This window comes from Uranotaenia lowii, chromosome 1 (assembly GCF_029784155.1).
Source record: "Uranotaenia lowii strain MFRU-FL chromosome 1, ASM2978415v1, whole genome shotgun sequence".
Taxonomy (NCBI): domain Eukaryota; kingdom Metazoa; phylum Arthropoda; class Insecta; order Diptera; family Culicidae; genus Uranotaenia; species Uranotaenia lowii.
Genome location: NC_073691.1, coordinates 81,108,752 through 81,125,190, shown reverse-complemented (window position 1 = coordinate 81,125,190; position 16,439 = coordinate 81,108,752). Strand labels below are relative to the sequence as shown.

Here is a 16,439-nt window from a genome sequence, read left to right as displayed (position 1 = left end):
TTTAAAACGAAGAAATCTATTTGAATTTTTCGATAGATGTCCCCAAAAATTTTCAAAATTCAAATGTAACAACCTTCTTTTTCCGAAACCTCACAGAGATCGTATCACACCGGACCAAAACTTGATGCAGCAGAGTCCTTCCTTGAAAGTCAATTGATCGTGGTGTACAGTGTCTGCCTTAAGGGCTCAATATATGCAAAAAGCCATTAAAAAAGAGCGCCCAGCCCTGAGTGTTTGGAATTTTGCAGCGAAAGGAACCCCCCTGGTAAAATGCAGTCAGTTCGAAAACGTCGAATGTTAATACCTTCTCAACGAAAACCTTGTCGCCAAGTTGTTTCGATTCAAGAAAAAAAAAACCCCCAAACGTGGCTCGGCTCTGTTGCATTTTCAGTTTCAGGTCGTACATGTCGGGAAAGTTGACCGGCTTCATGTTGGCCCAAACCACGATTGGCAGGACCGGTTTTGTTGGAGAGTTTGAAGGAGCCATTTTCGTGATTCTTGGATGGAGCATAAGCTGTAAGCGACCGAATGAAGCTCAAGTACCTACCTACATTCACTTGGGCTGTTTGTCTTTGCAAGTTATTTTCTTACCTTGCGAGAGGGATATTGCTAAACGGATGCTTCAAAGCATGTTGTTTGGACACCTATTTTTATCTTGGGAATTGATAAGACTCTTGCATTCGAAAGAATTTATTGAACATTTTGGAAACTTATAAAAATCTTTGAAATCTGATATTTCTTCGATCAAATAAGTTAACAATAATAAAATTTTCAAATTAAAATGACACGACCCCTTAGACTGAGTCGAATTGGGATCATTTTGAATTTCTCAAACCATGAGGTCTTAAAAGCTTCAACTTAGTTCAAAACCCATCCATGATTTTTTGCAGAATTTTTAAGTAACGTTTACGTTTATTTGAATTTTAAGATTTGTATGGGAAAATTAAATATTTTGTACTGACAAATCAACATATTTTTTTTTTATTTTTACTAAATTTACAGTTTTGGAAACCTCGAAATGTAACTCAAATATGTTACTCAGACAATATTTACCTCACTTCAGGTTTCTATTACTAAATGTCTAAGAAAAAAAAAAACCGAAAAACATGTTTTGGAAAAAAAGACTGCAGTTAGAAGCTCTATGTTGCACATAAGGATATATTTTTTATGCATTGTTTTTAAGATCATGACCACAAAAAATGGAATAAAAGTGGTGTAAAACCGTACTTTTCAATCAATTAACCGTCAAAATTGTTAAAGTTACACCAGATAAATTTTGAAAAGAAAATTTAAAAGTTGACGTATTTTGGTACATGTATGCTGTTTTAGATTGCCAAAATACGAAACATAGAATTTTTGACGAATTTTCAAAGGTAGCTTCAAACTTTTTGTCAATTTGCTATTTCTCAGATTTCCGCAATAAATTTATATTCACCAGAAAGCCAATTTCATGCCGATTCTAGTGGTGTAATTACATAAGCGCTCGATGCCTAGCAATTCTGTGCAGACTCTTATTTTGCAATTGCCAATAACCATCCAGATGGTTTTTATTAAGAGACAGGCACAAATTTTTATATTTTTCAAATCGGCACTTGCTTCTTGGAAAAGGAATTCTATTTCATCACCACTCCAGCAGGAGATTGAATCATCTGCAAATTGTTTGAGGTGACCACAACCTAGACAGCGTTTCATGTTATTGATGTACAATATGAATAACACGGGACACAGAACACTTTCTTGGGGGACACCTAGATTATTTTCTCTATATCGGGAATATGATGTTCCCATATTTTGTTCTTTGCATTCTATCATTCAAGTAGTCTTTAAACCAGTAACCTATAGACTGTTCCAGAAATTATAAGCACACTTTCAGAATAATGCAAAATTTGGCGTAATGACATGATGCCAAATCGGGCCAAAATATGACGGGTGCTGCTTGATTATCGGCAATAAACGCTTTTGGATGCACTCAGATTTGTAGATCTCGCCAATTACTGTGCTTTTTGTCACGAAAGGCTCACTCCTCAGTCCGCAAAAGCAGATGGCCTGCCAAACGAGATATTTGGAGGCGAACTTCGACATTTTCTTCTTCTTAAATTTGTCGTCCACATCGAACTTGCTCCTGCCGGTGATAAACTCCAACCCTGGAATTAGCTTAAAATCGGCTTTTATATATGTTTCGTCGTCCATCACACAGCAGCCATATTCTGTCAGCATCTTCTCGAAAAGCATCCGTGTTTTAGCCGTCGATTGTGGCCGCTCATCGCGGTTTGGAAAGCTCTGTATCTTGTATGTATGTAGTCCAGCTCTCTACTTTGCATTCTGGACGTAGCTCTGCGACATGTCGATCTTTTTAGCCAAATCACAGCTTGAAGCGTTGGGATTGGCTCTAATCATCCGCTTCACCTTTTCCTCCGTCTTTTTGTTCTTCGGTCACGGTTTTATTCCAGCTCCTTTGCCGTGGTCCAACGTCAACCGCTCCTGGAACCGCTTCAACACTCTACTCTGGAGACGGTTGAAAGGTGAATGTTTATCATTTTTCCCAACCGCCGGTGCGACAGGTCAGGGAATTCTGTTCTCTCGACTCGCGTTGGTTCACCTCCATCATCGTTGAATCGAAAAACACCACTTCGAGTTTGACAGCATGTTAACAATACACATCAATGAGAAAGTGTGCAACATTTGGTTGCTTTTTACCCAATGGTAATAAAGTTGTGCCCAGTTGAATGTGTCGCAATAATTTCGTGATCGCCCTTTAAATCACGTTTTCAATGGAATGTCAGCATTCAAACCTGACGAAAACATAGTAAAATCATCAAAAGATTCAGTTTGAAGTAAAATCACAAATTCACGAAAAAAAATCAGCAAATATAAACTAGATTTTGCTAAGGGATCTTGCCACGAACAGAGATTATGTAGCAGGATTCTATAGCCTTAATTTGTAAAAAGTTGTTTGTTTTTTTTCGCAAGTTTTGTAACAACTTAATAAATCGGGCCCCCTTATTCTGCGCCGCGCGTGAGTTGGCGATAGTCGAGTCGAGTCGGAGTCACGTGACTCTTGTACCTTATTCTCGAAGCCGATGTGACAGAGGTTCATGCCCAGCTGACTACTAGATTAGGATAAGAACTCAGAGTTCATTCTATAAGACGTTTCTCACCTAAAGCGACTTCTGGAATCGGGAGACTAGGGTGATTCGACTATCGTCACCTCACGCGCTGCGCCGAATAAGGGGGGGATCAGTACACTGAACAAAATCCGGCTATAAGGTTTATTGGGAATTCTAGTGTTTTCGCACTAAAGGAAAATCCAATACTTTTTATCAGAGGACAAATGATTTATTTTATCAGAATTTTCAATGAATGTTATAGAGAGCAAAACTATTACGATTTATTTAAACTAGTGTAATGAATGGTATCATGATTGAAATCAAAAATGCCTGTAATTTTATTTTTATTTCTCATCTTATTTATCCAAATATACAAATTAAACCAAAATTATTTTATTAAAAAAATTATTATAACTCAAGATATTAAAAAACTTACACTGCACTGCACTTCAAACACTTTTTATAAATGGTGGGACGCAGTTAACATACATCAGGCATGAAGGATCCTGGCTGGTACATAAATCCAGATTCAGCGGATTGGGTGCTGTTGTTCTAGTGGATTGATGTTTCCTGAAAAAAAAATCGCATTAAGTTTCAAACGAATTATATGTTTTAAAAAATGAATTACCTATGCATGGCGAAGAATGAAACCGTGCGCGTTCTCGGTGAAGTCCGGATTTGTTTTCCTCCGCTGCTTTCCCTCATTTTAAGACCCGTGTTTTACCTGTTAGAATGGATATAAAAATATTAACACCAAGTAGTTCAGCCATTTCACTTTTCTAACTTACGCTCATAAATGTTTGGCTTATATCACAGCGATGAATTTAAAATGGCACTAAGCTGCCTCTTAGCTGGTAAAATTCTCCGGCGAAAAATTACTACTCGCTCAAAACACAAACAATCGTTCTTCTGGGTTTATGTTTCCCAAAAAAATTAACAGAGATCGATACGGATCACGCACGCTCTTTTTTTTTAACTCAAAATTAAGTATGACCGAGGTTCAAAACATAGTTCGATTCTATGAACTTAAAGTTAAGTACCATTTTTCCTCCTTGCGATGGATCAAAACGGAGTTCGAACTGCGAACTCAAAATTGATCCCTTTTTTTCCTTCGGCGAGGGATCAAAGCTGAGTCCGACCATATGAACTAAAAATTGAACTCTCTTTGTTGGACTGAAAACACTTAGCGAGTTCAGTCCGAACCGGAACAGCAACCAACGAACACGTCGCAAAATTTTGTCGTTCCGGAACAATTACCGGAAGACTATGAAGGAACTTCATAATGAAATGCATGTTCACCGTGTCAGCGTAAAATTCTGTCCGTCATTGTCATCATATGGTGAGCGGCTTGGAATATCCGGAAACTTCCGGATGTTGTTTACTTCCCGTGGGAAGTAACATCCGGAAGTTTTCTTTGACCGGGAATGTCAAAACTTTCCACCGCTCTGTAATTGCAATGCAATGTACCGGAACAGCAACATCCGGGAACAACAAATTTTAATCATCCTTTAATTCCCTGAAAATCAGCTACCCTCGAAAAAAAAGGATAAATTCGAGTTCGGCTGCCGAACTTAGTATTGAGTATGCCTATCAGAACTTAGTTTTGCTATTGCCCAGTCAAACTCAAAGTTGAGGGAAGCCATCGAAGTGCTGTTTTGAACCAAAAATACTTAATTTTGAGTTTAAAAAAAAGAGCGTGCGATTCAGGCACACCAACATGTGTACTAACTTCAGAATGATGAAATGTATAGGAATTTTATATATGTTTTCCTGTGTATAACAAGCTTCTGGAATTAATTGGATTTTTCTATATTTCGTAATAGATTTATCGTTAGCTTCTATCACACACTGAATGATAAGGTTTATTAGATTGACCCTATAAATTTTATAGCTCAATTTAGTTTAATAATTATTGAATTGTCCTATGCATTTCACCAAGTGGGTGAGGCAGATACAATTTATTGGATTTTCCTATATTTTTGAAAGGATAATTTAGTAGCTAAAATTGGACTGTGAATAATAAGATTTATTAAAATGACCCTATACATTTAATCGCCCAATTCGGTTCAGTGTAGGTTGTTGATCAATTTTCACACTCAACTGTATTGAATATAAACAAATTATATTTTCTACACAATAAAGCAGGTTTAGTGCAAATTGAGAAAAATCAGTCCATATATTTTTAATTAATCGGAATTGCATCACATGAAGGAAGGAGCGTTTCTTAAAACCACCTTTTTCTATACTTACTGATTATACCCTGGAGGAGGAAGACTGAATAAAGAAAGAAAAAAAATCTTTCAAACGTCAAATTCTCTCATTAATTTACCGACCAGTGCGAAGGTTCTAAATTTTACTTTCTCATTTAGAGATTTTCAATAAAACTTTTTAGATACTGAAAATTCACTTGTTTTGCATTAAACAATCATTTAATTAGGTTTTGTTTCACTCTGACAAATTCTTGCATGTTCAGACATATCAAATCGCTTTCGTTGAAGTGTTTGAAGCTGATAAATAAAAATTGTTTGATCAATGGTTGTTCTTAAAAATAGCTTAAATAAAAGATTTAGATTTTGGGTAGTTTCCATGGACCGAACAACATTTTTATATAGTTCAAACAAAAATAATATATTCCAAGATACCTAGCTCTTAAAAATTTTCATATAAATGCCAACGGACAATCTTTTAACAAAACTTAACGCTATCTACTGGCAGAAAAGGTCAGCATTTCTCGATAATTGAATTTTTCACTTGTACCCCTCGTTTCGGGGGGTTCAAATGCACTCTAATATGCTTTTGTTCAAATTTGGAATACATTTGCAAAATGCACTCTGACATATTTTAACCAATTTTTGGAAAAAAGCTCTGCCACTGACTCAATTGAATGAACCTGACTAGTTTTTGCGCATTCAGATTCCTCAATTAAAAATAATAATCTTCAATTAAAACAGATAATTTATTTGTATTGCATATCTTGTTCAGCCTGATTATTGATTCCAAATTCCACGGAACAGTGCTAAGGATATTTATGTTATAGTACAGATTATTTTACCAAGGTCTTAATTTAATTTAGTTCAATTCATTCAGATGAAGATAAATTTTATCTAGTTTTATTAAGATGTTTAATTCAAAATCTTACAATTGCAAAGGTTTCCAGTTTAAGTTTAAATAACTAGTAGCCACTTAAAAGCAAGTGTCAAATATCATAATTTAGAAATTTAAAATTTTTAAAATTATTTCATATAAAGAATGCTATTTTGCTTTTTTTTCAAAATCAGCCATTTCTATAAAAAAAAATCAGAAAGTAGTGTATTCTAACTGTCAAATAAGATTAAGAAAAAAAATTCAAACCTGTCCACGTGGACATCCGGGGACGGGGTAGAGGTTTGCCAAACGTCCATGCTTGTTCATGCAGGGGGAGGAAGGGGTCTAAAATCTCATTTTACTATCCACGTGGTATCTGAACGGCCCCCAAGGAAAAAAAGCTTTGAATAGCGAATGACGATTCTGATACCGAACAACCGTGCTATTTCTGGAGAGTCAAGACCACGTAGAGAAAGACCTCAGTGTGTTTGTTGTGCAAATGAACCCTCAAACTGCTAGTTATGTCCGACCGCGTAATATAAATTGTTTTTTTTTCCCTAGCGTGTTTTACTGAATAGTTGCATTTCTGCCGCAGCATTTGATGGTGGCGCTTTTGGATTTTGTCCGTCGATTCCCGCAAGAGTTCCGAATCTTGTAATGGATAATTTTTGGTTCAAAGTTTATATTTACGTTAGAGTTGACAGACTGGTATTGGATAATCTAGCTGGTGTATTCAATTTCGATGTTTACTTCTGAATCTGCAGCAATTATCTCAGAAGACTTAAATGTAACACCTAAACAACTGAGTTACATGACTCGCTACACAAAATTGATCATCCAAAGTTAAAATTTGAACGATTACAAATCTTTTCAACAATTGCTGGTTTTTTGCCGAACAGTAAAAAAAAGATACAGAAAACGATACAGCGAATTTCAGTCTTCCTCCCTCAGATTATACCTAGTTAAAAATGATTTAAAACACTATTTTGTCAAAAATGATTAATTAAAAGAAGTGGCGATCTTAAAAATTAATGAATTTTGCAAAAATGGTAGTGGTGTGGTTTCCTCTGTGGTAAATTTCGAGTTAAGAAATATATGACAAAATAAACACACTTTTTTAACTCGTACCATGCGGATCTTACTTAAAAATTCTTACTTTTCATGAATCATATCGAGAATCAAGCGAGATACCTATCTAAAGTTAGGTCCTACGCCGTTTGGCCTAAAGTCATTTGGCATAAAGCCGTTTGGCATAAAGTCATTTTTCATAATGGTCATTTGGCATAATGGCCGTTTGGCATAATGGCCGTTTGGCATAATGGCCGTTTGGCATAAAAATATAAAAACTCATAAGGTTACATGAAATGTTGCTAAAAATTAAAATACATTAATTTTTTTTTCAATTTACCGAGTTTCTAGGTTTATTCAAATCCCTAGTAAGGCCCGTGCCTCTAGGTTTACCCAAAGCTAGGGACAATCCCCTAACTCGGTCCGCAACGCGAAGCGTAAGGACCAGTCTTCACGGTACAACATGGGTGCGAAGTGCACGCAAGTTTTTGTACTTACTTGCACACAACTTTTGAGGCGCAAGTTCAACACGCACCCATTTAAACTCACCGCACTCAAAGTGTAGGGTGCAAGTTCGAGCTCGTGTTCGAACTCGGGTGCGAACCCGTGTGCGCGCATCCATGTTCAGAATCCAGGAAACGGAATCAAATGCAGAAAGTGTAAGCGCTTGAATCTTAGGTAACTTTTTTGTTTCAATTCCAATCGTGATACTGTCTTCGAGTAAAATGTTTGTCTTCATTTAGACTTTGAGAAAATTATTTAAAAAAAAATCAATCGGCTAGTGGATAAAAAAGTTATTAATGGAAAATCTGATTTTTGTGCATCTCTCGAGCAAAATATTTCTTAATCCCATTCACGCGTGAGGCTCAATCGCAACCCCTTCCGATGGTCAGATTTTGCTTAATTAGGCTTGTGAACTTCTGGTAAGGCAATGTTTAATTTTAGCTTGGAGCTGGTTAGATTTACCATGTTTTATTCTTCCTATGCTTATATTACTTACGTAAAGTAACCATAACCGGAAAAAACTATGTGTTTTTGAAAAAAAAGTTCCATATTTCTTTGATTTGATTCCAGAATTCTGTGACAAGATTCTGTGATGTTTTAATATGATTTTCACTGAAAAACATTTGGCATATGCTTATTTTTACAATAAATATCATAGAAATCACAAAACAGTGTTAACTTTATAACATTTTCATGAATTTGATTCAGAAATCCAAAGTTAGTATTGGTATGAAAATTTATAAGTTTGGAAAAGTATTCAAAATACCAAAAATCTGTAAATATTTTGTTCTATGACATAGAATCTGTGACGAAAATATGCTCAAAATTCTGTGAAATTAAAGATTATTCTGTGATTTCGGCAACCTTGACCATAACTTCTACAACTTTCAACCGATTTTTGATAAATAAGAACTTAAAATCTTTGTTTTATATCAACATTCAAGTTCTGTATAAAACAAATAATATAAGAATGTTACCATCGCAATAACTTTTCTGTTCTAAGTCCATTCGGATTACAGTCTTCGAGTGAAAATTTTTTCTAAATTCAGGCTTTAAGAAAGTTATCCATAAAAAGCAACCGGCCAGTGATGAAAAAAGTTATTATGAACTTTTGAGAAAGATGAACATAATATTTCCATGAAGTAATTACGTAAAAACAATTAAATAAATATAGATGATTCAAAATACAATTGTAAAACAATTTATTGTCCTGGTATTAACAGGGCTTTTATAATTCATATAACGAATTAATTGTAGAACAAATAAAAAAAATTATATTTAATTCTCAATTTCATAGGTGTACAATAAAATGAGGTATTAAATTTTTTCAACATCTTACCAGTGGAAAGTTACCACTATAAAATCTATTCAACGAATCTTCTAAACTACTATGATATTTATTTTTTTCCATTTTTGTCAGTTTCATAGTTAAAATATTTGTTGTCATTTCTAACCCTTCAAGTTCGGGTCAATATGAACCGAAGCGCACATTTCAAACATCTTGAACATCATCCCAATATACTGAAGAACTGGGATTTTTGAAAGACCATATATGTATGTACTTTCAAAATGATAATCAAATTAACAACAAAATACTAAAATTAAATTTAAAAACGTCGGAGAAATTAAATATAGATAAGCAAAGCCAAAATTATATGTCGTTTTTAAAGTAAAACTTTTTTTTCTAGTGGAAGATCCCACTTTTATTGGATCCCAACATATCTTAACATTGTCGAATAAATGTATTTCTGAAAATTCCTAACATCAATGAAACATTCAAATACTGCAAAGCTGTCAGAAAGTATGAGTATTTTGAAAATATAATTGTTTTTTTCTTACTTTTTTTCTGTCTGAACAAGTTTCTTAAAAGCAGGTAATACAAATCGACTTAATTTTGAAATGTTGAGTAGTTTGAATAAGTAACCTACACAATGAATATCATATCATAAAATTCGAATAACATTTACGGCCTGGGGAACGCCATCAAACCGCAACTCAAATTTCCCCGGAACGGATGTTTTTCGAACAGCTTTGGAAGTTTAATATTTTGCAAATTTTTGCCATTTGTAATATTCTTGGCATTTATTAAATTTTCATCTTTTTTTTTTAATTTAGGCATTTTTAATATTTTTGTCAATGTTGAAATTTTGAATATTTGATCGTTTTCCATTTCTGTCAATTTGATCTTTTTTTTCATTTTCAATCATTTAAATTTTGCATAATTTTATATGTTTTCTACTCGCCATGCGATTGTTTATCCATTTTATGTTTGCATTTTTCAATGCCTCATAAATATAAATATTGTTTCATAAAGTTTGCAGAGCGAGAGTTAAAACGGCAATTCCCAATTATTTCATAAAATCCGGTTTTCTGAAAAACAATCTAGTTCCAGACAAACAAATTTTCGGCCAATTTTTTCCTTCGTTTTCTTGCTAATGGACAAAAAGATTTTATCAACAATTTTCAAAAACCAACCATTTATATATTTCGGATTTAGCACCCCATGCATAACTCCAAAAATGCTCAAAAAACAGCAGTGAAATTGAATAACATACGCACAAACGATAGAAAAACTAACTGAAGAAAACTGCATTCAACTCCCATGCATACCCAGGCAGACACATTCAATCTCAGCTCAGCCAACCACTATGAGTACAAAACTCGGTACGAACCCGAAGCGAACCAGAGTACGAACATCGGGGCGCGCACTCGGGTACAATAAATGTGCTCGAGTTCAGGTTCGAACTAAACCCAAGTACAAGCTTGTGTGCAAGTTCAGAGAAAACTTGCGCCTGGAATTCCGCACTCAAGTTCGCACTCGGTACATGTTTTCGTGAAGACTGGTAAGGACCATACGTCATTTTAGTTCGAACGCGATGCGTGAGGAAGCTTCCTCGAAATTTTGATCCATAATTTTAGGACGGCCCCGTCTTTCGAGGTTTATTAAAAACCCTAGGAAGGTCCCGTCTTTCTAGGTTTACCCAAAGCTAGGGACAATCCCCTAGCCCGGTCCGCAACGCGAAGCGTAAGGACCATACATCATTTTAGTTCGAACGCGAAGCGTGAGGAGGCTTCCTCGAAATTTTGATCCATTATTTTAGGATGGCCCCGTCTTCATGCCCAAAGTAAATGCAATATTTTATGCCAAATGACCGTTATGCCAAACGGCCATTATGCCAAATGACCATTATGCCAAACGACTATTATGCCAAACGGCCATTATGCCAAATGGCTTTATGCCAAACGACTTATATGCCAAACGGCGTTATGCCAAACGGCTTTATGCCAAATGACTTTATGCCAATCGGTATACAATCCTAAAGTTATTATCTGCTAATGAAATGAATTCAATTATCAATATTTTCTAGGTATAGATGTCAGAATACATGATTAGGTATAAGTTTCTATTGAATAAAATATAAAAAATATTTTAAAATTTTTCAAAAGTTTCCATCAAGAATTTGCATCATATTGAATAATATGCGCACCATATTTACAGCAATTGGCCAAAACTTCCCCTTCCTCTATGACTTTACGTCTTCCCTTTGACTTACCTTTCTATCGTCTCCTTTCTACGCCTCACCGATGATGTGTTGTGCACCCTTCTGCTTTAAAAATTCTTCACAACAGTATTCGGAGGAACGAATCAAAGAACCAAACATTCAAATCTCCGCACCCACGCTCATTGAAATCACTTTTATCGGTTTACTTTGATTGCGCGTTTCCTTTCCTTCCTTCCTGCCTTTGGAAATAGGAAGAAAAAACCAAAGCAACCGGAAGTTGGCGCCAGAAAGAGATTTTCCCCCAAAACTTTATTTTGATCACTTTTCTTCGCCCGGTTGCTTTAATTGAAATGCATCACGATCACGATCTTTTTGTTTTCATTTCACTGCTTTATGAGCATTCCCTGCACAGACCGCACCTCTTCTTAAAAATCGTTAAAAACATTCATCAAACTAGCCTTATAAATTCTATGCAGAATCAAGCTCTTCTCGATTCATTGCTCACATAATTTTTTATGCTGCAACAACTGTTATACCAACACAACACCATGAACCGCGTTTTTCTGTTTGTTGCCTTCCTTCAGTATTCAACAAACGCATCCATCATCGGAAACGAAATTCTATCCACATCCATCCATCCAGATCGGCAAGAACTGATGGGATTCACTGCCGGAGACCGGGAGACAGCAAGCAAGCAGCCCAACACCTCCAACGAAATTCGAACCAACTACCGGAATTACGACCGACCGAACGAAAGCACGGCAAAACTGGAACTAAACTGCTTGCTTGCTTTGGTGCATGAAAAGTTGCCAACCAACGGAATATTTTGGTGCCCCGCTCCACATGGCTTCGTGTATCTGTATACAAGCAAACATGAGAATTTTGAGACGTTTTTTTTGTGCAAATCCCACTGTGCCAACGTTGGCGTGTGTGAGTTGAACAGCTGCTCGGTGGCTTTGTTTTGTTGAATTTTTACACCAACACATGCACGGGCACTCATTGAGCTGCACCGGAATTAATACACCGCAAACATTTTAACGATGATGAGTTTATCTGTTGCGTTTTTGTATTTATTTACAAAATCTGCTTGAGATCTGGAAGTTTTAATTGAAAATAGGCAAGATGTAAAAAGTATTACGAATATATTATTCAATCGTCACAGAAACAAGAGTTATGAAAACCTACAACGTTTTAATAATGATAAAAATAAAAATCAGAAATAACAACAAAAAAAAAGAACCAATTTAACAAAAAATTTAAAAACAAATATTAAAACAAACTGAAAAAAATGACAAGCATCATACAGTATGACAAACAAAAAAATAAATCACAAAACTAAAAAAAACCCTTTTTTCAAATATCGTATAATTAAAAAAATCCATAACTTGGAAAAAAAATTATGAAAAACAGCAGTAAGAGAAATAAATTAAATTGGATACTTGACAAAAATAATTAATAAACTAAAATCTAAAAACTAACAAAAATAACAAAAATTGAAATATTGATACAAATACCCATATATGTACGTTAAAATTGCAAAATTAGCAAAAAAAAAAAAATCAAAAAAGATCGTATACCTAAAATTGAAAAGTTAAAAATTAACAAACATTTTTTAAGAAATATAACAATAACAGAAATGGAAAAAAATAATAAAAAAAATACTATAATTACGAATATTGAAAAAATAACAACAATGAAAAAAAATTAAGCCAATAAAATTATTAAACATAACAAACAATACAAAAAAAGACAAAAATGTAAAAATAATTGCAAATTATAAAAATGACTAAATGACAAAAATTACAAAATTACTAAAACAACACAAAAATTGAAAAATATTTTAACAAAACACAAAAATCAAATTACAAAACTAACAAAAACACAAAATTTACAAAATTTGAATAAATGACCAAAATGACAAAAATGATAGAAAGAAAAAAAAAATACAAAAGTCACAAATATAAAAAATAACAACAAAATGACAAAACATATACCAATTTCTATAATTACAAAAATGATAAAAATTACAAAAATCACAAAAAAAACAAAAATTTAAAAACATGAAAATAACAAAAATAACAAAAATTATAAAAATTTCAAAAATAACAAAGATTGTAAAAAAATCAAAAATTACAAAAATTGCAAAAACAATTAAAATAACAAAAAAATTAAATATAATAAAATTTTAATAATTAAAAAAATAAAAAAAATACAAAAATTACAAAAAATACAAAATTACAAAAAGTACAAAACATGCAAAATTAAAAAAATAACAAAAGTAACAAAAATTACAAAAAATACAAAAAATATAAAAATAACAAAAAAAAAATCGAAAAATAAAAAAATTACAAAAAAAAAAATAACAAAAATTACAAAATTTTCTCAACAACAAAAATAACAATCACATAAATTAAAAAATTGAAAAAATTACAAAAATTACAAAACTTACAAAAGTTCCAAAAAAAAACAAAAATAACAGAAATTACAAAAATTACAAAAATTACAAAAATTACAAAAATTACAAAAATTACAAAAATTACAAAAAATACAAAAATTACAAAAATTAAAAAATTAAAAAATTACAAAAATTACAAAAATTACAAGAATCACAAAAATTACCAAAATTACAAGAATCACAAAAATTACCAAAATTAGAAAAATTGCAAAAATTACAAAAATTGCAAAAATTACAAAAATTACAAAAATTACAAAAATTACAAAAATTATCAAAATTACAAGAATCACAAAAATTACCAAAATTACAAAAATTGCAAAAATTACAAAAATTGCAAAAATTACAAAAATTACAAAAATTACAAAAATTACAAAAATTACAAAAATTACAAAAATTACAAAAATTACAAAAATTACAAAAATTACAAAAATTACAAACATTACAAAAATTACAAAAATTACAAAAATTACAAAAATTACAAAAATTACAAAAATTACAAAAATTACAAAAATTACAAAAATTACAAAAATTACAAAAATTACAAAAATTACAAAAATTACTAAAATTACAAAAATTACAAAAATTACAAAAATTACAAAAATTACAAAAATTACTAAAATTACAAAAATTACAAAAATTACAAAAATTACAAAAATTACAAAAATTACAAAAATTACAAAAATTACAAAAATTACAAAAATTACAAAAATTACAAAAATTACAAAAATTACAAAAATTACAAAAATTACAAAAGCTACAAAAATTACAAAAATTTTAATTTCGAAAAGTTTCAATTTTTTTATAAATTACAAAAAAATACAAAAATACAAAAATTACATAAACTACAACAATTACAAAAATTTCAAAAATTATACCAACAAAAAATTTCAAATTAAAAATATTACACAATTCAAAAAATTACAAAGAATACAAATTACAAAATCAGCAAATTTTTCAAAAGTGATAAAAATGTCAAAAATGATAAAATTGACAAAAAAAAAACAAAAATGACAAAAATGAATTATGACAAAAATGTAAAATTCACAAGAATGACAAAATTTTCAAAAATTAAGAAATTTCAAAAGTAATTGCAATAATTTAAATGATAAAATTTTCAAATATTACAACAATTTAAAAATTATAAGAATGCCTCAATGACAAAATTAACAAAAACTATCCAATTTCAAAATTTCTTAAAATAGTTTTTAAAAAGTTATCAAAAAAACGAGAAAAATTAGGTTTTCATAAGTTCAAAAGTATTCATATTGAAAAATGTCTAAAGATACTGAAAATTTCAAAAAAAAAAAATCAAACCTCATTAATTTAAATTTTGCTTATAGCAAACGGTTTTTGTTTTGCCAATTTTAATTTAATTACCATCCAAATGAGTTAAATCCACAAATTCAATGTTGAAAATGACTTTTTTTGTCAATGCAATTTTCATCCAAGCCAATTTTTTATTTGATAAAAAAGCGAAATCAGCATTTTATAAAGATGTTGATTTTTTAAATAAATTTTGTATCATTCGGACAATTCTGTGCAATGTTATATGGAAAGTGTTAAATTTTGTAAATACTGCACAAGAAATTCAGAGAGAATAAAATTAATTGTATAGTCCTATTTGCCGCTAGCTGGCTGGCTGGTAAACGGTGGATAATGTGCAACACGAGACCCCATAGTGGTCATATCACCTCTTATTCACAACTCCTATCTCTACCTCCCCGCGGTGCCGGCTGGGGTGCGAGTAACCTAAGCGGAGATCGGGTACCCAACCCCGGTGGATGCTTTGGTCGCATGCAGACTGAGAAGGTGGCCGCACGCGTCTGTTCCCCAGGTCAGGGGCGGCGTGCAACAACAACCGAGCGTCTGTTCTCCAGGTCAGGGGCGGCTCAAACAGCGTCTGTCTTGCAGCAAGCGGCTGAATTTATGAAATGCGGCTCCCGCCAGCTAAGTCCAAGATGGCAGCCCCATCGCGGGATAGGGACTTTAGGCTAACAACCTACTGCTCCCGATTCATAACTTGTTACGGAATCCGAAAGAAATGACCGATCTGGAACTTTGGCGACGACTTTTAGCATGAAAACACGGACACGAATTGGAACTTGGAATGTTTTAACCCTTGCCCAACAAGGCAAACTGGAACAACTTGCTAGAGAGGCTAGCCGCCTCAAGCTTGAAATTCTGGGACTGAGCGAAGTCCGTTGGCCTAATACTGGAGAACACAAGACACAATCCGGGCAAGTCCTGCTTTACTCTGGCATACGAGGAGATCATGCTACTCGGGAACGCGGAGTTGGTTTCCTGTTAAGCCCGCAGGCCCATGCGGCCCTCATAAGATGGGAACCGATAAACGAAAGAATAATCGTAGCCAGATTCAGAACACGGGTTAGAAACCTTACAATGGTCCAGTGTTATGCGCCAACTGACGTTGCCGATTTGCAGGAGAAAGAGCAGTTTTACAGTCAATTGAACAGCGTGGTTGAGAGAATTCCGAAGGGTGACATTCAAATCCACTTAGGCGACTTCAACGCAAAGATTGGCTCCGATAATCAGGACCTTGAGCGCATCATGGGGCGCCATGGCCTAGGACAGATGAGCGAAAACGGAGAGCTGTTTGTAGAATTTTGTGGCAACAACAACATGGTGATCGGTGGATCGCTCTTCCCCCATCGACCAGCACATAAGGTCACTTGGGTATCCCGAGATGGCCGAACAGAA

The 16,439-nt window shown here is 33.3% G+C and overlaps 1 protein-coding gene across 2 annotated transcripts in view; it reads right to left on the bottom strand.

Moving 5' to 3' along the window:
- The window catches only part of LOC129740565 (protein gone early), a 376,826-nt gene extending 364,783 nt beyond the window's left edge, over positions 1 to 12,043 (bottom strand). For both annotated transcript variants that reach the window (XM_055732270.1, XM_055732271.1), the window contains exon 1: positions 11,318 to 12,043. The gene's annotated coding sequence lies outside the window, so the exon portion shown is untranslated. The remainder of the gene's footprint in view (positions 1 to 11,317) is intronic.
- Between the last annotated feature and the right edge of the window lie 4,396 nt (positions 12,044 to 16,439).